Raw genomic sequence first — 22,846 nt, forward strand, 5'->3', positions numbered from 1 at the left:
CAGCTAATACAATTCACTGACAGAGAGTTATGAAGACGCTAGTTCACACCAGGGCAAAGGAAAACTGCCACATGGAGACTTTTATGTTGCTACCAAACCCCTTTAGCACACTGCCGGTAAGTTACTGTTCAGAAATACCGCTGTTTCAGGCACCCATGGACCCCAGTAAAGTCCCCCTGATGTTTCTAGGAAACTGCATTTTCCACTGTATTTTGTTCAATGGCATTGTGTTTTCACAACTTGAGCAGCAGAGCTCAAGTGGAGAGCTCTGGCATCACATGGCCATTTTACCCCCTCCAAAGCCCTTATGCCGTTTCACTGCTCACACCTCCATCTAATCACCACAGAGACAAACTTACTCTGTTTCTGTGAAGCCGATGTAGCTCTGTGGCATTTCTCTTCATTGCACCATGGCTGGAGCCACCCTGAGCGCATCTGCAGTCAGTAAATGGCCTGCTCAAGCCTTTCCTCAAACTGCTGGTGGACACACTGGCCGTATGCAGGGCTGCACCCAGAGGTGGCCTGGGGCTGTGCTCCAAGGAGGAGACATGTGCCTCATTCCCCATTGTTCATCAGCTATCCCTGGGGCACAGCATCCCTGCAACCACGTCTGAGACTGCTTCTCCCTTCTTGGTCAGTTCCAACCAAAGGATGGATGGTCATCCCGGCTCAGCTTGGCCTTCCTTTTAGTTAGCAAAACAGGAAACTCCCGCCTTTTTCTATTTCAGTTTCATGATTTTTTTTTTTTTCCAACGGGCCAACTGGGGAGGGCAATAACAGGGAAAGGTTGAACATTTGTTTTCATTTAATGAGTTTTGCACTTGCCCTGAGAGGCTGCTCAGGAGAAAAATTGTTGCAAGCTTTAATTCATAGAGCAGTGATGAAGGAAGTTATGGAGGGCGGGGGGGGGGGGGTAAATAATTCTGTTGGAGCCTTTCTTCCACTTGCAGAAATAAAATTTATTGAGGCCATGGGAATGGCCATTGTCTTCTGGGAGCTTTAATTCTCTGCAGTACCAGTCAGTCCTGGGAAGACTAATAGCTGAAGGGGTCCTCCACAGATCACCTCATTACCCTCCAAAGACGATCAAGGGAATAAGAACCTCTGGAGGAGTGTGAGCCACCATTTCTGGGGAGACCTGGGGAGTTTCACTTCCCTGCCATGCGGGTTTTCTATTTTCTTACAATAAAAAATAAAAAAGCTGGATTTGCAGAGACCTCCCTGTAGTTTTCTTCCACAAGAACTGCAGATGCTCCTCTCAGCACAAACCCACTTTGGTCCATGTACATGCCTCCTCATTTACTCTAGCCAAACTCCACCACCAGACTTCCTGCTGTGTGTCAAATCCTGCCTGCTCAAGCTTAGAGCAATGAGGCAAAAAAAAAAAAAGAGACTTATCACTGAATATGTTTGCTCTAGCCCTGTCTCCCTGGATAACAGCTATGCAAAACATACCTATTTATTCCCTGTTGCTGCTATACAGTCTTTACCCTACTTCACATTTTTCCTGAAAGAGTGAGTCACAAAGATGGCACCTCCTATTCATTCCCAAATTCCCCCACAAATGATACCCCATTTTCTGAAGCAGAAGCAGATTTCCGCTTTGGCAAACCAGCCAATTTTAGCATCCCCTGAGGCGATGGTTTGCATCCGTGCAGAGAGCCAGCACAAGAACAAAGGGGCCCCTTATGCCTTCAGAAGGGACTTGAGAAGGACTTGAGCTCTTGGAGGAAAAAGCTGTTGGAGATAAGTGCTGGGACTTTTTCCCCACATCTGAGACATCAAGCTTGAATCCCATCTCACAAGTCCTTTCACCAGAGGAAAGGAATTAGCCCTGAGGAGCTTGGTTAAGGAAATCCTTACATTTAATCCTGACCTTACTGAGCAGGGCTAGGCCATAAGTGAAGACCTTTCAATTAGCATGTCATTAATGGATTGGGTGACACTGATAAAGGGAGGACCAAGGACTTTTTGTGTGGTCTTCTGAGGTGAGCTGGGTTGTTTTACAGACAGGAACAGAGTCACAGCGAGACGAAGCCCCATATCTGTGACATTAATGCTGAAAGACAGAAGCATGTCACAGGGACATTCATACAGCAAGGGTAACCTTGCAGAAGGAAAGACAGTAAAATGGAAAAAATAAATGAATGTTCAAAGAACAAGCAAAAATTAAGGATTAGTTTGTAAGCACCAGGTTGTATACCATTTTTTCTGTTAAACACTCAGCAGTGACTTCTCAATGTGACCTCAGCCGAAGACATACATTGCAAAGCACAGGCAGGATTACTAATTTTTCAGAAGCTTCTCTTCATGACAGGTTAAGCCATAATTTTGCTGTAACTCATTCCATCGCTGAAGTTGCTGACATTTATGACTGTGCTTTGAAACATTGATATACCCAAGGATTTCGCAACATTAGCTTTGACATGGTAAATTAGTCCATCGGCTCCTTCCAAAGCGAATTTGCGATGCGGTGGATGAGGACATGGCAGCTGAGGGCTGTGTGGCATCAACACAAGACCTGCCCTCCAAATGGGCCACCCGATGCCTTGTATTCTGTTAGCAGGTGCACTTGGAGTCCCCCCATTAACAGACCCCCATGCATTAAAGGAGGAAAAGCATTGCCTGCCGTTCATCATAAATGATATTTAACTGCAACTCAATAGAGATGCGGCAAGTGTAAGACATCAGCATTAATACTACTGCAGATGGGAGTCGTAAGAGGAGAGAGACCTTAGGGAATTCCCACCTGTGTAGATGATGCCCTGTACCATCCCTGGGGGAGGTGAGGACCCAAAGAAAGAAAAATAAAAGGCCAAGGAGTGAGCAGACAGTGGTTTCTGTAAGAAAATAGGGAACAGAAGAGGCAAAGCCTGCCCTTTTCAGGGTCTCACAGGGAGAGCGGCAGAGACCCTCACATGCCCGTCAGGTCGTGGTCAGGGAAACCCACTTCCAGCAGCCTCTCAGTGCACAGGCTGTCTGCCCCAGTCCTGCTCCCAAAGGGCGGAGAGACAGAAAAATATGGTGAGGGTGGCCCCAGACCTGCTGGCCTGATGCAAGAGAGCAGCCCCAGGTGTGCTTAATTCAGGTGTAACATCGATGTCCTACCCTGTTAGCAGATTATGAATATGCAAGCAAGAATGTGCAAGCATTGAGTCCAGGTGACTTGGGAATTTATCCTGACATGCCTCTGCTGAATGAAGAGGCCTTTTGAAAAATAAGCTACAGGCTATGCTGCAAACTCTTTGCGTACTTTCACTGTTCTTTCAATAGGATATTTTAAAACATCACAACTGATGGTTTATTTGCCCCGAATCTGGTTTTGCATTTCTTAAGCAGCAGCTAGAATCTTACATCTCTCCGATCAGCCTGGCATACAGGCAAATGGTAATGCTGCCGGGTAATGTTGTGGCGCGGATAAAGTCTTTTATTGGACTTGCAGTTAGCCCTCAAGTGAAAAAGAAGCTTTCCCAGTGCTCCCCCAATGTAAATTACAAAGCCACATTTTGTTCAGGACAGAAGAAAACACAGAGGATTATCTCGGTAAACTCATCTGGCTTTACCAGCAGTAAATTTGTTGTTCAAGCCACTTAGGTCTAGTTACTGTAAATTCCTGTTTAATTATAATCCAGATGTTCTCAAGGCCGTCTTACCCTCCGGCACACCTTGACCAGCACTGCACAGAGAAAATGCAGCTCTGCTGTTTTCAGGGTTAAGATGCTCTTTGGAGAACACACCAGGAGAGCTGCTCCACGCAGAGAGGCGATGGGGCCGGATCCTAGGTGATGCACAGAGGTCATTTTAATCAAGGTGAGCTGTAATCCTGAGCCAAGCAGTAACTGCCAGAGCAGGGAGAATAGGAAGCTTCCCAGCTCCTCACTGGGGTTTGCCCATGTGAGCTGCCGCTGCCTGCTGAAACGCTGCTCCAGCACGGCACCTGCCGAGACGTGGGAAGATCCCTGGTTCATTGCAACGCAAGTGGCACGCCCCACCCCTCCAGAGATGTTGACATGGCTTTTGTTTTGTTCGCACTCGTACTGCCCTGCTTACTTTCTCTTTTACTTTTTCTGGAATAGCCTCTATATATTGTTGCTGAGAAAGTAATTCAAAAGCACATTTCAGTTCCTATAGGTCTAAATGCTATTTTGGTGCTTTTAAGCTAAAAATCCCTTCAACAAAAAGGTGTAGCTTAGACATTCATAAATGACCTGGAAGGAAGGGGGTTAAAAATAACATGAACAAAGACGAAAAACATGATCTAAAGACATACTCTGCACTAAGTATATAATGAAGTTCTTGAACTCATTGCCACAGGATGCTGCAGAAGTCAAAGATATGAAGAAGTGGATGCTTCGTGCACTGAAACAACTTAGTTTATGTCACACGTTGGTTTTTGTCCTTTTTGATCTATCCACAAACTTCTTGTTTTCTATATAAAGGGTAACCATTTGGGTAAATTGTTTTCATTTGAACATTTAAAAAATGTCCTCTTAAAATAATGATTGCCAAGTGGTACGAGATTTGCTTCATTTTGAATGTTACTCAAACCTCTGTGAAAATCTTCACATGGGTATACAATCCCATGGAAGTAGATCTTAGAAAAGAATCAGAGTTCTAGATTCTTAAAAATACTCGGAATTACTTAATGGTCTTTGCTAATAGAAACTAACAGTCTCTGCTTGATAGAAAGTCATACCAAACCCTCTGAGGTTAAGGACAAAGTTTGTCTTCCCACTTGCCAATGGTGAAGCCTTAGCTCATTTCCTTATTCTCCTTTTGCTCAGGCACAGTCCAATGAAGCTGCTCAGTGTATACTGTAAGTAAAAGAAGAAATGGTGGATTTAGACATTTATCTTTCGCTATGTAAAAGTAACTCCTGAAAAGTTCCAACAATGATTTAAAAATACCACATCCTCTCAACTGAAATTCAATATCTATTTTTTCTTTTAAAATATTGCCATTGGTGGTCCAATCACTATATTACTTGAGCTTTAGCACTTGTACCTACTATTACATTTGTATTTTTAAGAGGTTATAATATTACCTACTACAGCATCTTTCTAAATGCATCTCCCAAGTGTGTGGTGATTTCTGTAATTCAGAAATTTAGTCATGACACAATATGGGCTTCAAGAGAAAAAATACTCAGTGTAGACATAAGCATCACATTGACAAGGTAGGCAACGTTGGGCGACACTGACAAATCTGCAGAAGAGCAAGTGCCCTGTAATTCATGTGAACAGGACAGATATTAAAAGGTCAGATGTTGTAGTCAGAAAGGAGTTTCTAAAAAAAATATAACTTTTGCCTCTGCAATTACATTTCCAGCAGATCCTTCCACTTTGATCAGACACCAGATTGATTATGATGGTTCCAATTTCGCTTTAATTTTAGCAAATTGTTCTGCTTTTATATTATTAGACTAGAGGAAGATTCTGCCATCCAGTGGTGAAAAAATCACTCTTTTACTTGAAGGCTATAGTTTGTACTAAAACCATGTTATACTTTCAATCAAATGGGCGTGTTCTGGCCACTGTAAGAACTTCTTTTTCTTTTGTCCCTGGACCAACAAAGAGGACAATTTTACAGAGGAGTACACGTACACTGGTAAAACTCACAGGGATGCAACCTGTAGTCAGACTGTGCCTGTTGTTCATACTTGGGTTTGTTCTCTCATTAGCACAGTTGGTCTTGTTACCAGTACAGCTTAGGACACTTGTGTGCCATGTTTATCATGCACCAGCAGTGCCTGTTCGGATGAGTCCTGGGCTGGCGTAGTCCTGCCGCCAGCCTGTGCCACAGGCCCCAGGACCGAGGGGAGATCACAGGTGGAAATGTCTTCTCCCCAGGCAGGGGAGAACGGGGCAGTGTGCTGAGCCTGGCTCAGATCTGCCTGAGGCCATTAGCTGCCCAACCACATTCATCGTCTTCCTACCGCAGCGGGCAATGTCAGGAGTCAGTCTTGGACCATTTATAAAAAAGACACTTAACAACACGCAGGTGCATACCACAGCTTCCCGATAATTTACCACTACATCCCCATTTAGTAACGTCCATAAGCAAAGGCAGAGTTGGACCTTCACCGCTTTGGGCGCTGGAGGGGGTGGACCGGTGATGACTCCCCTCCTCTCAGCCTGTTTGCACCCTTCAGCCCCTTCTGTGCAACTCCTCGGAGCTGTACCATGCTGCACCAAGAACGTGGATCCCTGTGTACCCTGTGTTGAAAGGGCATGGTGGGTTTACTATTCAGACTACAGTATTTAAGGAAATAATAGCCATTTTTAGCAAGTAGTGAGTAGCATTTCTGGAGGTGAGCACTGACCACCCGTGGTGCCCACAGTGGGTGAACCAGCCATGAGCCACGTGGGGTGGGTGCCCAGCAGAGTGGTAAAACAGCCCTGCCGAGTCCTAGGGTGAAGCACCACACTACCGCCACCCCACCACAGACCAGGTGCAAAACATGTCTCTGTGGAACAGACCATGGCTGGGTAGGTCATGTGTTTCGTGTGAGAGAGATGGCAGCTTTCTTGCTGAGCAGCCATCTCCTGAAGTAGGCCAAGCAGGAGAAGGGGATGAGGACAGCTGAAAGAATCAATGCCGGAGGTGACAACAGCATTAATCAGAGCTGCCACGGTGCCCAGCGCCAGAAGAAGGCCCAGATCCCAGCTTGATCTTGTCAGCAGGAACAAACCAGGAGAAGGGCACCATCCCAGTCAGCCAGATGCACTGGCTCCAGGAGCACAGAATAGCCCTTCCGGGGGGCTGCCGTGCACAACATTTTCCTTGGCAGCAAACACGTTTAATTAAAAAATTAATTACTCCTCCAATTAATCCCCACAAGTCTGCCACCCCAAGAGGAGCTGCCAGAGCAGCTAGCATTTTCTTTGAGCCCCGGAGCAGAAGGGGATTGCCCACATCTTCTTAGGAGACAGCATAGTGCCTGAGGGACACACAGAAGACTAGCGAGACTGTGTTATAACAGCACTGGTGGCAGGCAAGGAACTTGAATTTCTGCCTGGTACCAGTGCTGTCATGGTCCTAAATACACTCACCCGGCCTGGAGGAGTGGTTTGCTTTACCAGATCTGGCCTACTAGGTTCACTCATTTTGGATATCCCCAAGAGCTAGGTGAGCTAGCCCTGGGCCTAATGTTCTTGGGCAAAGGATTGACAGAAAAATACCTTTAATGCCCTTAAAGGTATGAACCCCTAGTATTTTGAATATTGCATTTGCTTATCATTTGCTTCTCATCCTGAGAGCAACGACAAGGCGTCTGCACTGTCCTGCCTGCCCCCTTGTAAGAAGTAGCTTTGAGTGTCCTCTTGATGTCCAAAATTATGTTGCAAAAGTAGTCAGAGGCATTTTGGGGTGGAAGACACCAGCAGCCCAGGAGGACAGACTGCTGGAATATCTCCTTCCCCCGGGGGGAGGACACAGACCTGCAACAGCTCTTGTGGGAAGGGACAGCCCTGGTGTCCCTGCACTGGGAGCAGGAGGAGCGGTCACAGCAGCCTGCCCTCTCCAACTGCCACCGCAGCCAGGGCATACCTCACAGATTAGCACACCTAAATTTAGGTGTTTTCATACAGGTCTGAAGAGCAGTTGCAATGACAAGATGTAGACATCTCTTTTAGGGTGCACTGGACAGACCTCAGACTGCCTTGAGGAGATCTCTATTGCCAACAAGAGGAGCTGAGCTGCCACCCTTGCAGAAGGCGCCTGTGTGTGGGCACATAAATTTACTTGTCCAAGTTTGGATCCTGACAGGGACCCAGGGGCTGGAGTGCATAAATGCATCAGGCAGACCTCCACCTGCAGAGGTCCGGAAGGGGGAACCCATCAAGTGAATGAGACATAGGCAATACAGGGCTATTCAGCCTTTCAAAGGCAGGGCTGAGCGGCAGCCCCCATCGGGATTGCGTCTATGACTTGTTAAGCCTCCATGCTAACACCTTGTGCTCCACTTTGCAAGAAGCTTTCTGAGGCTTTCTTTTCACATGCAACCTCTTGAAATATTGATCGGGGGAGTGCTGAATTTGCTCACCTGTCAGTAGGAGAGCTGTAGGTGGGTGAACTGAAGACTGCTTGGTGCTCTCAGGCAATACATGTCAAAGAAACTATTTTTCAAGCCAAAATTGTACATTCATGTTGACTTTTATTTGAGTCTGTCTAAAAGAAAATTATTCCTTGGACTGAATTTGGTTTTAGTGACGGTGAACTGCCCTGGCAGAAAACTGGCTGCACTTACCTTAAAAAAATGAGATTATGAAATTTCAGCATGGCACAGGTTTTCCCCTTCTACTGTATTGTATCCAAGTGTTTGGCTTGGTTTTACTTTGTGTTCAGAGTTTAGCTGATATCTTCACTGCAGAGAGAAAAAAGCTTTATGAGCAAAGATGTAACTAGTCAAAGAGAAAACACAATTGGCCCATCTTTCCCATCTAGTATCCAGGTAGATTAAAAAGAATGTATGAAGAAATTCACTTTTAGATAGATGAAATCCCTGTCTCTACCATGCTTACTTGGGAGCCAGTTGCTCTTACAGAAAGACAGGCAAGCACAAGCTCTTTTCTCTGCACAGAAGCAAATCCTCCTGCAGCAGATATGCTTTAAGAGAACTGCATCTCCCAAAGACATTTTTGGCTGTGGGATTCATATTTTCCAGAAGGTGCTGTTCTTCCTGAGCCTTACTGCTGCAACTTTATGCTCACAAGACAGGTTCTTTTGATTAAAGTTACACACGTGCTTAATCAAGTACAGAATAAGACAGCGTTTATTCACTATTTTTATAAAGCAATTATGAATGACTCACTTGCATGTGATTCGTTCAGTACAAATTATGAGCCTTTTACCTCTCTTCTGGTAATGTGAGAGAGCTTTTCTTTTTGATGTATAGTTGCTTTATAGGGGGGGTTGGTTCCATAGGAGAATGATCAAATATTTGTCTTCTTCCATACCCAATATTTTTCAGGACTACCCTCTCCCTCCTCTGTGAGTGATGACTCCACTAACCAGAGTAGTTCAACCCCTGTCAGAGCAGCATCAGATCTGCCTGAACGCTGGGCACAGCCTGAGAAAAGCACAGAAAAAGACATTCATGGCTGGGTTTGGACCTACTTCATGCAGCTTTCCTTATCAAGCAAAGGGCAATGGAGCTTGCAGAAGAAATTGCAGAACCAGAGTTTCTGCTGGCAGATGCCATCAGTGTCAGCAGAATTACACCCCCAGGGAACTTAAACCTTTCAAAAGTGGCAGCTATTTTAACACTATTTTAAGAAGGTTTCTTAACATAAAGGGAAACATTACTTTTAGAACACTTGATACTCCCTGTTTCCAAGAAGTGAGGAAAATCTGAATTCCAGAAATGGGTTATTTCCTCTTTGACGAAAAATGAGCTGGCAAAGATGCTGGATACCAGGGAGGGAAAGCAGACAAATATTGGTGTTATTTTGTCTCAATAGCGTTCATGCCCCAAGGAATTGCTTTATTTCTGGACTACTAGCAGTAGAGTTAGATCAAATGGAATTTTTAAAGGAACCAAGTAGGAAATGTGAAACAATGGCCCGCTTAACACTCCAACAAAAGCTCAAACTCTCATCCTGCTAGCTTTGGTGACATTGCTGTTTTACCAAGTGTGAGATGTTGGAGATCAAAGGGTCCTCATTCATTCTAAAAACTGCCTCACCAGGAGCAAGGAGGAGGCTGAGCTGTCAGTGGGGCTGCTCTACCAGTGGTCCTAATGAAATCACTGAGATTTCTAGTGAAGTAATAGTCTGCTCACCCCCAATAAGGATGTGACAATCTAGTATAAAAACATGACATTCTGTAAAGCTGCTGTAGAGCTAAATGACATTTGGTTGTCATTCATTAACAGTCTAAAGTGATACATACAATCATAAGAAAAAGTATCACCAAAGTCTAAAAAGAAAAGTGGGAGGAGGCCTGGTCCTTCAGAAGGGTGAAGTACACTCAGAGACAATGCAGATTAATCTGCCAATGACTGGGGGCTACCCTTTCCCCACACACCAGTAACTAGTTCCAAAGACTAGCAAGGAGATGGAGGAAGGGCAAGAGAGTATAAAAGCTAAAGCAATAAAGTGAAGAATGCCTCTTGATCAACCACGAAAGGGAAAACTCTGGACTGCTCCAAGTTTCTGCTGGTTTCCACAAAGTGCTGGCAGGACTGTGCTTTCTGCTCCTCTTCACTCCAAGCTCATCGTCACTGGACTGTCTTCCCTAATTTGCTTTTCTAGCGTAACCACCTGGAAATGAGGGCTGGAGTATAAAACAGAATGACAAGTGCTTGCACCTTGCTGAATTCTTCTTTTCAGGATACGTTTCAATAGATGGACACAAACAAATGCTGCTGCTGCTGCTTTCTCTTTAGAAAGGGTTAGTTACAGTTTACACAGAAATCCACTCTCAGCACCACTGTAACAGGCATCCTCTGAAACGCAATGTTTGTTCTCATGACTGTAACATGTAAGCTTGTGCTGAGGATCGAACACTTCTGCAACCTTCTTTGTTATCAGTGAGAGGCCTCGACTGCAAATTCCCAATTGGATCTAAATATCCACAAAATCTGAAGCTGCTTGAATCTGTTGGTTTTGTTCAAACCAGTTTTACATAGCAAATTTCAAATCAGCTAGCTGATACGATTTTTCCTAGCCGGAGAATGGTGTTTTCATCGGGGGCCATCCATTCGGTGGCAAGTAGCTCTACAAATCTGTCATTTGCCAAAAGTAATGCACATCCATAAAGAAACCAGTCTGTGTCTTCTGTTGCTTTCAAGTTGATTACAGAGACAGATAATGTGGAGGCCCTTCAAGTTCTTCCGTCTAAATTTGGCATACAAGCTCCAAAATACAGTGAAACAGTCAATGAATTCTTCCCCCCAAATCCAAAGACAACTTTTACTGCTTGTGACACCAGGACATGAAGATGTCTAAAAAGAAAATGCACCGTGCGCACCTGAATAACTCGTATGGGTTACAGATAGCTCCAGCGACCATAAAGGAAAGGACCTCCCCTGCACACGGCCCTGTATGTCTTTGCTTTATTATTTACCCACCCCAAATTTTCACTGATTGAAGGAATTACTCATGTGCAGGAAAAAATAGAAAAGGTCTTGGTGAAAAGAAGCAGATCTGCTAGCCAGCATCAGTATTCTCAAGGATGGTTGGGCCCACAAAACATGCTCTACATACTTTTTGACCATTTGAACCAAAAGAGAAAAGAACACTTTCTCTGCAAGTGAACAAGATGCTGACGCACCAGCTAAAAAAATAAAAAAACCAACCCCACTACACAGCAACAAGAATGATTCAAGGTCTTTAAAATCTAGCTCCTCCATCAAACAGGAGGGAGCTCATTCTGGCTGCTCTGAAGGATAAGAGGAGGAAATTATTTGTTTATGGGTATGAGCTGATCAGTTGTGAGAAGAGCTTGGCTATGAGAAGACTCTTTCCAGAACAGACTGATGTGTATCACAGTTATGACAAACTCACGACAGAAGTGGGCAAAATATTGACACAGTGAAAGTAATTACCCATTGGAAAAAAACCCAAATACCAGAGTATGTTTTTAAATCTGAATTGCTGAAGTGAGACCAGCTATCTTTTCAAAAGGATGGGGTGTAGTTAAGGCGGGTGAGAATTTTTAAGTAAAAGCCTATGGATTATATTATACAAGAGGTCATATTATGCATTCACAATGTACTTTCTGGTTTTAAAATCTATAAATTTCTATTAAGAGCATTGGTTTTCACAGGCTGCTGACTTTATGATAAACTCTCTGCTGGGTTTGTTCATGTTTGGTCTCAGGGGACAACATTGCCCATATATTAATTTTGAAAGAAAACTTTAAGCTGACTAGAAATTGAAGGAATAAAATATGCTTTCGGCTTTAAAAAAAACCAAAAACACCACACACACACAAAAACAATTCCATTTCCTCCGTTGAGACTCTTTGCTCAGCCAAAAAGACACTGAAAAAAAATGGCTAATTCATGTAGCAGAGACTGTGTCACCACAGAGAGTCAGATTATTCATTTCAGTAAGAGAAGAAGCACCAAGCAAGGAAGTTAGGTGGGAACAGCTAAGTAGGCACCCAGGGTATATCCAGAGTACCTGGGTGCAGCTATACTGCACGGGCTGTCCTGGGACCCCACCTCTCTGCCCTTCATCCTGATTTTCACACACTTGCACCAGTTGCAGCCCTTGACCACAAATGCAAGGTCACTGGTGACGTTATCCACCAGCATCTTTTAGTGTACAGAGAGAAGGGGGAAAGCCGAGCCAGAGACCAGACCCCTGAGCTTGCTGCCTCCCAGTCTCAGGATGGTTACTGTGATGGACCAGCCAGTCCCAGTGGGGACAGACCCCCTCCCCCCCCAAGAAAGGGTGATGCTGAAGCCACAGAGAAAACCTGGCGCTACTGCACCCCTTTGGCCAAGACAGAGCTGTGGGATTTCTGAAATTCTGGAGTATGGCCAGGTTTGTGACCAGACTGCACCCGCGTCAGGTAGGTCCTTTGTGGTGAACAATGAACACTATGCACCCTCCCCTTCAGAGGCTTTGCAGCAGTTGAAACACACAAAAAAAATATTAGTTTGCAAAACCACCTACATTGCTGAAATAGTAATGCCAAACACAGTGCAGCAGGGCCTGCTTTAACCTTCTCTTCTCAAATGTTCTTCATTTATTAGGTCTTTGCTTTTTCATCTTCATGAGAAATATCCCCATCGGTTTGGTGGCAATAATTCTAGGTTTCAGCATTTCACTCCAAGGTGAAGCAAAAAGCAGACTATTATTCTGTTCACTGAAGACTAGAAAAATGGCAAATCTTGTAACAAACTCTAAGACTGAGATGGGACAGAATCAGTTTCCCTCTACATAAAAGATCGATTGGAAAAATAATCTCCTTAAAAGACCATGTCTGACACTTGCTTTTTTCATTTTTCTGGAGTTCTCTTCAGAGACTTGTTGGGACTGTGGTTGCTTAAGGTACAAGGACAGTGTCATTTGCCACAGACTAGCAACGCCTTTTATTCTGTAGAGAAAATTCAGTCTGTGTAAATGGATACAACTCCCTTTTTCTTTTGTTATTTTTTCTCCTGCTGCCAACATGCCTGCTTACTGCAGTACTGCACTTGGCCCTTTGTCTTTATGAGGCCGCTTGCTTGAATGATTGCCTAGGAATTTATGTACACATTAAAAAAAAATCACTTTATTACGGGTAAGCTGGGAATGTCCAGGTAGGAACTGAACTCCTCCTTAGCCATCACCTACTGGCATCTTCTTTTCTTTATTGTCTCTCAACCCTGTTGCCCACTACCTTTAACATCAAAAAGGACCACCCATTTCACCAAGCACTGTACAAATACGTAGACAGTCCTTACGTCCACAATTCCCACAGGATTTATAACACTAAGCAGATGCACAGGGAGGTGAAGAGGCTTCTCCAGAACAACGTGGCTGGAAAATGCATGCAGGGATCCGTCTCCCTGGCTGTGCCGCTTCCTCTTGCTCCACAGACACAGTGAACCTTGGAGAGCTTCAGTCTCCTGGTTAGGTGCTTCAAGACCTGCAGTATGAGGTTGACTGTTTCTTGTGCTTTGGGGAAGATTTATTTAAGATTGCTGGGGAGTTGTCTCCCAGCTGTTCAGGATTAGAGATGTTTCGCTACCCCGAATGTCTGGAACCATTTATGTATTTGTTGGAAATGTTCAACGGAAATTTGGACCTGGTGTTCCAGGAGTAGGCTGCTCCTAATAGACACAGACTGAGAAATTGCATTGTAGCAATTGCCTTGTTGTCCATCATGTTGGGTTTCCACTACCTATAATTTGTAGAGGTAAATATAAGGAAGATGCAGACATCTTATAAATAATGACAGCAGTTCTCCTGAAGCCAGACAGGTGCAGATAATTCTTCATGACCCAGGAAAAAGAAAATGAGAGGTGATGAGTATGAATACTGAAATACAAGGACAGGAGCGCATGTGCTATATCTCATAACAGTATATACTTAAACACTAAATATAATTTGGGGGCAAGTTTGGGTTTGGTTTTTTTTTTTACATAGAAGACTCTTTTCCAAAAACCTAAGAAAGAGCAACCATTTGAAATTAAAGTTACCGATGTGGTTTCTCAAAACTTTTCTGAAAAGGAAAAAAAAGATTTACCAGTGTAAGGGATCATTCTTATTTCTGTATTTCTTCTGATGAACGCAGTGTGAGCTCTTACATATTTGCAGTGTATAAAAAGTCCAAAAAATTGTTTCTGCATACTGTTCCCTTTGTTCTAGTTCAATCAGCAATCATCTTTTTTTCCTTTAATTTCTTTACACAGATTTTTCTCAAAGTAGCATCTGTTTTGCCTTTTAAAAATTAACTGTGTAAGCACAACAAAATCAGAGAGATGTCAAAGCTGTGGAATTTTCCCTTGCAGCCACACAAAGCCAAGTTTTGGATGACTCTGTTGCGAGACGATGAATCATCTCAAGTTATGGAATTTGGGTTCAGGTTCACTAAGGTAGCTATTATGAAGCTCAGCAAATCTATATCCCCCTCTGATCTGTTGTTGCTGTGCTGTTTGGGTTTTGGAGGGGGAGGGGTGTGTGGGAACTTCTAATATCATTATGTAAACTTAAACTTTGCAGGTTACATATTTCAAAGCCTTCCTTAAATGAATCAGAAATCCTGTCCTAAACCTTTGACAACTCTGACTGATAAATCCAGACAGAGCAAACCCAAAAATTTAGGAAAAAATGTTCTCAAAGACAAGTGTTTGCAGTCAACAAAAGAGCTCTTAGATACAGTTCTCTGGGTAAATCCTGGCAGATGAACTTAATTAAGAGACGAACACAATTAAATAGCTATGTGCGACAAAAATGGGCTAAACTAAAATTCTCTGCAAAATCTCCTTATTAGGAAAAGAGAATTATCGTTCTGCTGCTTCCCACAGAAGGAGGGATGGCCTCTTTCTGTCTGTGCTCACAGGGCAATATCAGCCTCTGTTCACAGTGGTCCAGCTGGCAGCCCACAGATCATGGGATATTTCCATGTGCCCCCTGCCTTTCCCCAAAGAGCCTGATGGTGTTCAGGAGAAAAATGATGCTTCGGCAGCCAACGCATCCCCCTGCACATGCAGCACCAGGCATGGAGCTGACCAGGAGCTATTGCCCCAGCTTCTGGGGGAAAAGGGGTGCAGGACACCCATGTGCATGCTCATGGCTCAACACAGCGACAATCATTAGCTGCTTTTGTCGATCCTGAGCATGGGAAAAGGGTGTCTCAAAAGCAGCTCCAGCCACCACATCCCCTCAGCTTTTGACCAGCTCGTGACTCATTGGCTGACAGGCAGATGTGTAGCAAGAAACAAAACCCCAATTTAATCCTGTCCATTTTTCTCCAGCATGACTGCCCCAGAGAGATCAAGAAATGTGCATCTGTTCTGAGTCACATCATGCAATGGCTCCTGGCTTTCATTTTGGTAAGGATACTACCTTTCAAAGATAAATTAGATGGAAGAGTCCTCCAGAAAACTTCTGGTACAAGTTTTTTTGAGGATTGCTAGGCTTAGGGAAGTCCTGAGCCATGTCCTCCTCAGAGGGCTGGTGGCCAAGAAACCATGCCAGGAAGCATCCCTGTAGGAAGCCCCTCAGCTATGAGCGGCTGAAGATCAGATAAAATGTCCAATATGTCCTGGTCCTCCTCCCAGGGCATCCAGGATTAGCCACTCTTGGGGAATAATTGCTGTCCATGAAGGTCTGACCCAAAATGGTCAGGTTTTAATGTTTGCAAAGCAATAAGTAGTCAATGGTCACGGAAAGCAGCTTACTTAAATGGCCAATGAAATTGAAAAATTCAGATAGACTTCTATGGATATGGGGTAGTCTTACAATTCTTTGTGGTTATCATTCCAGTTTTATCAAGATAGGAATTAATTTAAAAAATGAGAGAATTTAAAAGTTCCAGAAATAGACAGTGAGAAGTATCCTTGAAAAAATAAAGTCTTGGATTTCAAATATCATTATTGTTGTTGTCATCATTTTCAAATCTGGCAGGGAAGTCAAGACATAGTGTCTAATACACTGAAGTCAGAAAGAAAAATCCCGGACTCCGCAAGAATATGAAAACTTCAGGGTGTTAATGTTTAAAAGAAGATAAGGAATATCCTGACTCTCCCCCACAGAAAAAAAAAAAAAAAAAAAAAAGAGAGACTTTACAGCAAGTACCAAGCAATCTTTTTGGCTCCCAAATCTTCCATGTAGCATGTATGATAGGATTAATTTTAATTGCTTCCAGCCTATATCTAAAGATGAAGAACGCGATACCAGCTGGTTGGAATAGAGCTACCTCACCAGTTATTATCTATTTAAAAACTGCCTGGCTCACACACAAATTGCACATAAATTGGGTACTTCTTGAGGTCAACTTTTTTACCTCACCCGCTGTCTTAGCATTTCATAAATGCCTGTCATTCCCAGAAGCTGTGCTCAGGTTATGTCTTCTTCTCCTTTGGGCCTGTATCCTGCAGGATCTGGGGTGTTTTGCTCTTGCAGTGTGCCTAAGTCCTTGAAAGTACAGACACGGTTAGGTCCACAGTTTTCAAACTTGGGGATCAGTGCCAGACTGCTAAGCATCTCTCAGGACTGAGCCTTTTGTTAGAGCTCTGCCACTTTTTCACTGAATTATCTCTTCCTCCGCAAAGGAGAAAATTTGTTTCAGCTGGGCTGCTTTTGTCATTAAATACTGCTCAGATTTAGCAGATAGCAGAACTACACCTTTGCCTATACATAGTGTGCAAACCAAAGAGAAAAGTAATTCTAGTGAATGAGCTCTCTTAGCCTGAAACCATTCTCTGCACTAGAAAATATTTAAAAGAAGAGAAAACTGTGGAATGTAAATGGGTAACATTTTCTACTGCCGAAAATGTTTCATGTGACCTTATAAAAGGCCCTTTTTTCTCCTGGATGAACACCAATCTCACACATGCAATAGAATATTCATCCCTCTCAGAGTAATTTCTTTCCCAAAGAAATTTATCTTTTGATATTGCACTACAGATTCCTTTCCTGTAATAGAACTGCTGGGTTTTTTTCTGAAACCAGCAATAGATTACAATCCATCCCTCTGCTTTTATTTCTTCCCTTTTCTCCAAAAGTGTTTTAGACCATAGCTGCTTCCATCTTTAGAAAAAAAACAACAACAAAACAAATTGTAAGAAATAAGGGAAGTGACTGGAGGATTAGAAAAGAATGTCAAAAGCTCCTACATGATATTAGAGTGAAAAATCCTGGTCAGTTAAATTAACCTTGTGATCCAAAGTCCCTTGGACATCTCTTGGGAGGGGCATCCCACCCCATGCTTTCCTGCATGTTCTAATTTTGCCTTTCGGGGAAGAGAAGGTGTCTGTCAGCACAGCATTCCTCCGGCTCAGCCTGTGTGATTGTTCCTTTTCCATCCAGACTGAGTCAATTTATTGCTCAGGACAGACTCCTCTACATTCCAGTTTGTGGGACCAGTGTGCAGTCTGGGGAGCTACTGCAGGCACCCTTGTGCAGTGGATATAAAAGTAGAGCCTTTCTAAGCGTGGGGATGATCGCCTTGCTCAGCAGTTGGCACAGCAGCAATGGATACTGCCTTCTGCTCTCTGCAGCTCTGAAAGATGGAAGTTGTTGCCTCACATTAGAGTGATGGTTCGACAGCCCTCTGCACTGCTCAGATAGGCATCTCATAGCAGGGTGAAACAACCCAGCCTCCCAGTTGCAGCTGAAGCCCTCATGCAGAGAGACTGATGGGGAAAGGAACACTTTAGGACTCGCAGGGATCCTCAGGGATCTCCAAGAGCAGAGGGTATCACATATTTGCACAGCATGATGCATGCTGTGATTGCCTCTTTACCCCACATGCAAAGCAGCTCTTCAGGAGCAAGCAGGTTCACACACCACAGTGGGGTCTTAGTCTGGTGCCGGCATTTCTGCAGGAGGGAGCAAATTCCTATGGATCTGTGTCATGAGCTTGCCCCAGGCATCTATCGCCCCAATGCCATAGCAATGCATAAACAAGTGATTACTGCTGTCCGGAACCTAGTTAGCCTCCAGTACCTGGATAAATGATGTAGTGATGCAAGCTACCAGTTGAGGCCCTGGTAGGGGAATTTGGAAGTAATATATCTATGGGTAATCAGCATTGCAGATATACTTGAAATTCTAGCGAGGTTCAAGAAAATGGGATTCTCAGCTTGCACAGGGAGCACTAATGGCACACACAGGCCTCGCTCACGCTCTCTTGCAGGTGCCAATAAATGAGCTCTCCACGAGAATGCTCCTCCTGCGTTCTGCAGGGCTCACTTGGGATTGGTCTCACGCAGAATGTGGCTTTGAAATACGGCTTCTTCTCCCAAAACTACAGTGTTTGCTGTATTCTTCCTGTTCAACTTGAGGATGGGACTGTGCTTAACTGCCACCTAACCAGGTGTCAGCTGGACACTATGAAAACATGGAGGGAGAAGCAAAGTAGGACTAGAAGGCAGCCCTAGGCAAATACAAATGTTTCTCGCAGGCTGCAGACATTTGCAAGGCACAGGAGATATTATGATGTCCTGCTCAGCTTCCTGGCAGTACAGAGGAGAAACGTCTGCAGAATGATGGGGAGATGTAGGAAGAGAGCATTGTGGGATCACTCCTGAAGGACTTCACCAGTGAACATATTGCAAGTCATAGCAAAGCAGTGACCAGACCACAAATTGGGTGTATGAAAAAGCTGAAGCAAAGCTTATGTATTTGGAGGCTAAGAGGAACTCTTGTGACCTGGATGTATTCTAGGTCGACAGGGGAGGGAGCTGCGTAGATCTCTCTGCCCAATTTAGTAATCCTAGCTGCCTCGAGAGAAAAAAAAAGAAAAAAGGAAAAGAACAGCTCTAGAGCATGATGCACTTCATCCTAAAGTAGATGTTATGTCGGATGAGTCACAGCCTAAAATTGCCTATTTCGGTCCATTATAAAAGGGAGCCCAGCGTGATTAGTTCAGATGAAGACACCTACAATTATCGATATGTTAGATGAGCTGAATCTCCCAAAAGAAGTTCTCAGTAAGTCTGCAGGTATGGACACAGGCTTTGGTACACACCAGTTCAGCAGTGCAGAGACACCCTCTGGAGGCTTTACCCTGAGAGCCATCCAGGAAAAGCCTTACAGCTGGCTTAACCATGAAAAGCAGAATTTGTACTTGTCCATATCACCTCCTCCTTTAAACACTGTCTTAAATCTACCCTATCAGTTATTCAAAGAGATCTTATCTCTGAGAGAAAACATGTGATTTCTGAGTAAAAAATACACCTGACATTAGTCATGTAGGTTTATGGATCACAGTTTCCACATACAGGCTTTGTGGGGTCTGCTATTTGAACATCTAAGCCTGTACTTGGATACACAAACTGGATTTCTACCGTAAACTGAGCTAATGCAGCAGTAGGAGTTATATGTCTTTCTATTACACAGATATTTGAAATTCGGCCTATTGCTGCTAATACAACAGAGTCTGTGAGAACGGGAATGATCCGACAGTTATTCTCTGGTGGAATGAGCTTAGTCGAAGACCGTAGCTGGAAGAGCTACAGCCTGGCAGAGGATCAGAGGGAAGACAGGACATGGGGGCAAGCAGCAGGTCCATCGCTCCAGAGGAGAAGTTGGCTCTGGGAGTACACCAGGACCTCCTCTGATGTGAGCTGCCCTTTCAGACCTCTGCAAATAGGGTATGTTGGCCGAAACTGCTTCCCTGGCCTTTCCTCCAGTCCAGGTCTGGAAGAAGGAAGACATGGCAAGAGAATAGGCACCCTGCCAATGGGACCAAAGCACTTTAAGCAAAATTCTCAATCTAAGTCAGTTGTTCAATTACAAAACATTATTTGTACAGCTAGGTTTCCCCTATGCACAGGTAGCTTATTTGGCTTATGGATAAGCAACACCAAGGGGCAGAAATATCCATTCTGCTCTCCTCAACAGTCCATCCCATGTCCAGCAACACATATTCATTTTTATGGTGCACCTGTGCAAAGATACCTTCATGAGCTTACATGGGCCTGCAACAACGAAGAAGTTTCTTGAAACTGGGAGTTTGGTGCAAGATCCCCCCCAGCCAGCACTGAGGGAATCAGCTCAGGGCCAGTAGTATCATCCTGGAAGTAAACTGCTACTTCCTGACCCATCACCCCACATGGTGATGAGTTGACTGCATGGACAGAAAGCTGTCTATAATCACTGCAAGTATATAATGCAAGTCTGTGGCAGATTTATTTGTTCAGAGGTGGTCCAGCCCTAGGGTCCTTGCAAAGCTAATGTTACAGATCTGCTTTCAGGACTTTGTGCCTCATTACGCTCAGCCGTTCAGATGGGAAGAGCTGGAGCCAACAAAGACAGGTGATTAAAAGTCTGAAAGTTCTTTATAAAGAAATACTTCTCACATTTCCAGCTAATTGGAGATAATCATGTAAGCTTTCCCCCACCCCCAGTTTAACAGACTGGTGACATTTGCACGTCTGGCTCATGGTAGCCTTAGGGGCTTGACATCTGCGCATGGCAAAAGCATTTAGCTTCAGAGCTGCGTTCCCTGAGAGTGCTATAGGGTGGAACCAATTCTGTTCGCTTAACAAATGTGCCGTATAGTCTGGGGGTTCTATAATATTTGAAAAACAGGGAGAACAAGGCTACTCTTTGAAGCGTCAGAAGAGCAGTCAAAACGGGACTTAGCACAGACAGCCCCCATGACTGTGAACCACACGTTGGTTAATATGAAATAGCTGGGCAGATGCTCTTCCGCACGGGTGAAATAAAAACACTAGGCCAATAAACCACGGGCCTGAGATACAGAGATGGCCCAGACACCCTGCAGTGTGAGGAGGTAGGCAGCGTGGCTCTGAAGGAAAGCAGCAGCTCAAGAGGAGATGTTAATGCACACTTCTCGGCACTGTGCTGCAAGTGCCAGGCTTATCCCCGCACCATGCCCTTCAGCAGAGGAGTGTATGTCTTAAGTGGCTTGGTTCAGGATGTGACCCTTCACCCTAGTAGGCTTGCAACAACCTCATGATCTGGAGTATGACACTGCCTTTGTTTGGGGGTGGCCATAACTGAGGATTTTGTTTTTCTCAGTGAAAATGTAGCTCAGAAGTAGTATCCGATAGCAAAAGAATATCTTCCTTTGGTCTTTCATGTTTCCTCTGTGGCTTAGTTGTAAGAAGTAGGTGCAACAGAGAGAGAGATCAGGAAGTGCTTAATAACCTCCTGGTTATTTAATCTGTAAATACCAAGCTCTGAGGGGACTTTGATGTGAAAGTACATCAAAAGACAGCGTTAGAATTCAAAACTATCTCAACAAACAGGAGATGTGGGCTGAAAAAATAGCACAGAACTCGGTGAGATAAGTGCAAGTTAGTTCACGTATACAAAAATAATCAACTAGAGACCTACTGGGTGGGGAAAAACTCAGCAGGAGTTGTGCAGGAAAGGATGCAGGGGTTGCGATGCATCCATCATAGGCTGAACGTGAGGTAGAACTCTTATGTGAAGATAATACTGAGGTGCATGAACAGGACTATAAAGCATCCATAATAACTTTTGTTCAAAGCCCAGCTGTAGTTTAATGTCTGAGTATGTACACTGTGTTTCAGGAAAGATGGAAACTGTCTGGGGAGACTCCCCAGCAGAGAAAGATAGATTAACTGGGAAATTTAGCTTGAGGGGGATTTCTAGAGGTCATCTGCTTCAAACTGCTGCTTCAAACAAGGTTAACTTCAAAACATTGTTCAAGGTCTTGTCCAGACCACTTTTGAAAATTTTCAATTCTACAGTCTCTCTGGGATATGAGAAAGACTGAAGAAATTGGATTTTTATCTCTGAAGGACTCAAGTTCAGTGGGATTCATTTGTGATTTGTAGGTTTTAGATTAAGTCTTAGGAGAGCTTGGGTCTTCAGTGAAGGCAGGCTAGCATCCCCATAATCTTCAGACATTGCCATTTCCTGCACCCATGGAACATGTCCGGGACGGAAGTCTTCCCCTCCATCTCCACCTTATGAGTGGTTCAGGTGGTCTTGTAGCCAGTCCATGCCATTGGAAAGGTCTGAAGCAGCCTGGTCCTAACTTGCTCAGGAATTTAGTTCTAAACATCTGTTTGCTAGAATGTATAAATGAAAAATGTTTATGAATACCTGTATTTTTACTAATCAGATTATCTAAGCATATTTAAATGGCAGGTTAACCAGAAATCCTAAGAATCACTTATGAGGGCAGAGGGATTATTTTAGAATCCATTTCCACCTTTACCCTGATCATACGTCTTCACTGCAGATTCAGCCTGGAGGACCACAACTAGCCTTGCCAGACTGTAGGCTTTTCCATTGCAAATACCGTATCTTCACTCTAGCCATGCACCTAGCCACATGGATTTGGGTCCTTTCTGCAGGGACCTTTACCCTTTGCTGGCCAGTGCTAACAGAGCTCACCTGCCCAGGACAAATGGTGGACAGGCTCCAAAAGACCACCAACACTTGACTGGGCTTTAAGTGCCTCCTCAACTATTTGTAGAACAGAGGGTCTCCACTTCAGTTTGGAAAAGAGTCAAAGTCAGTAGTAGAGGGAAGATATCTTCTGTTTTGACGGCTGGTACACATTAATGCCCTGCACACACACATAAACACACCCACATCTCTTTTTGTTTTGAAGTGATGAATTCACCACCATATAGCAATTATCCAATTCAGAAATGAGTCATATTAACTACCAGAAGAGTGAAACCTGTCCACGCAGTAACTTTTGGCATTATAAATGCCTTTGAAGAATATCCTGT

General features: G+C 44.1%; 1 long non-coding RNA gene across 1 annotated transcript; it reads right to left on the reverse strand.

Annotated features, from left to right (window-relative positions):
* Nucleotides 1–4,655: 4,655 nt before the first annotated feature.
* On the reverse strand, nt 4,656–16,536 carry LOC138681937 (uncharacterized). Its single transcript, XR_011322165.1, has 3 exons — nt 16,452–16,536; nt 8,249–8,365; nt 4,656–4,814 (listed from the first exon to the last, which is right to left on the reverse strand). It is a non-coding gene; the product is annotated as an uncharacterized lncRNA (long non-coding RNA).
* Between the last annotated feature and the right edge of the window lie 6,310 nt (nt 16,537–22,846).

The sequence above is a fragment of the Haliaeetus albicilla genome, chromosome 25 (genome assembly GCF_947461875.1).
Source record: "Haliaeetus albicilla chromosome 25, bHalAlb1.1, whole genome shotgun sequence".
NCBI classification, from domain to species: Eukaryota; Metazoa; Chordata; class Aves; order Accipitriformes; family Accipitridae; genus Haliaeetus; species Haliaeetus albicilla.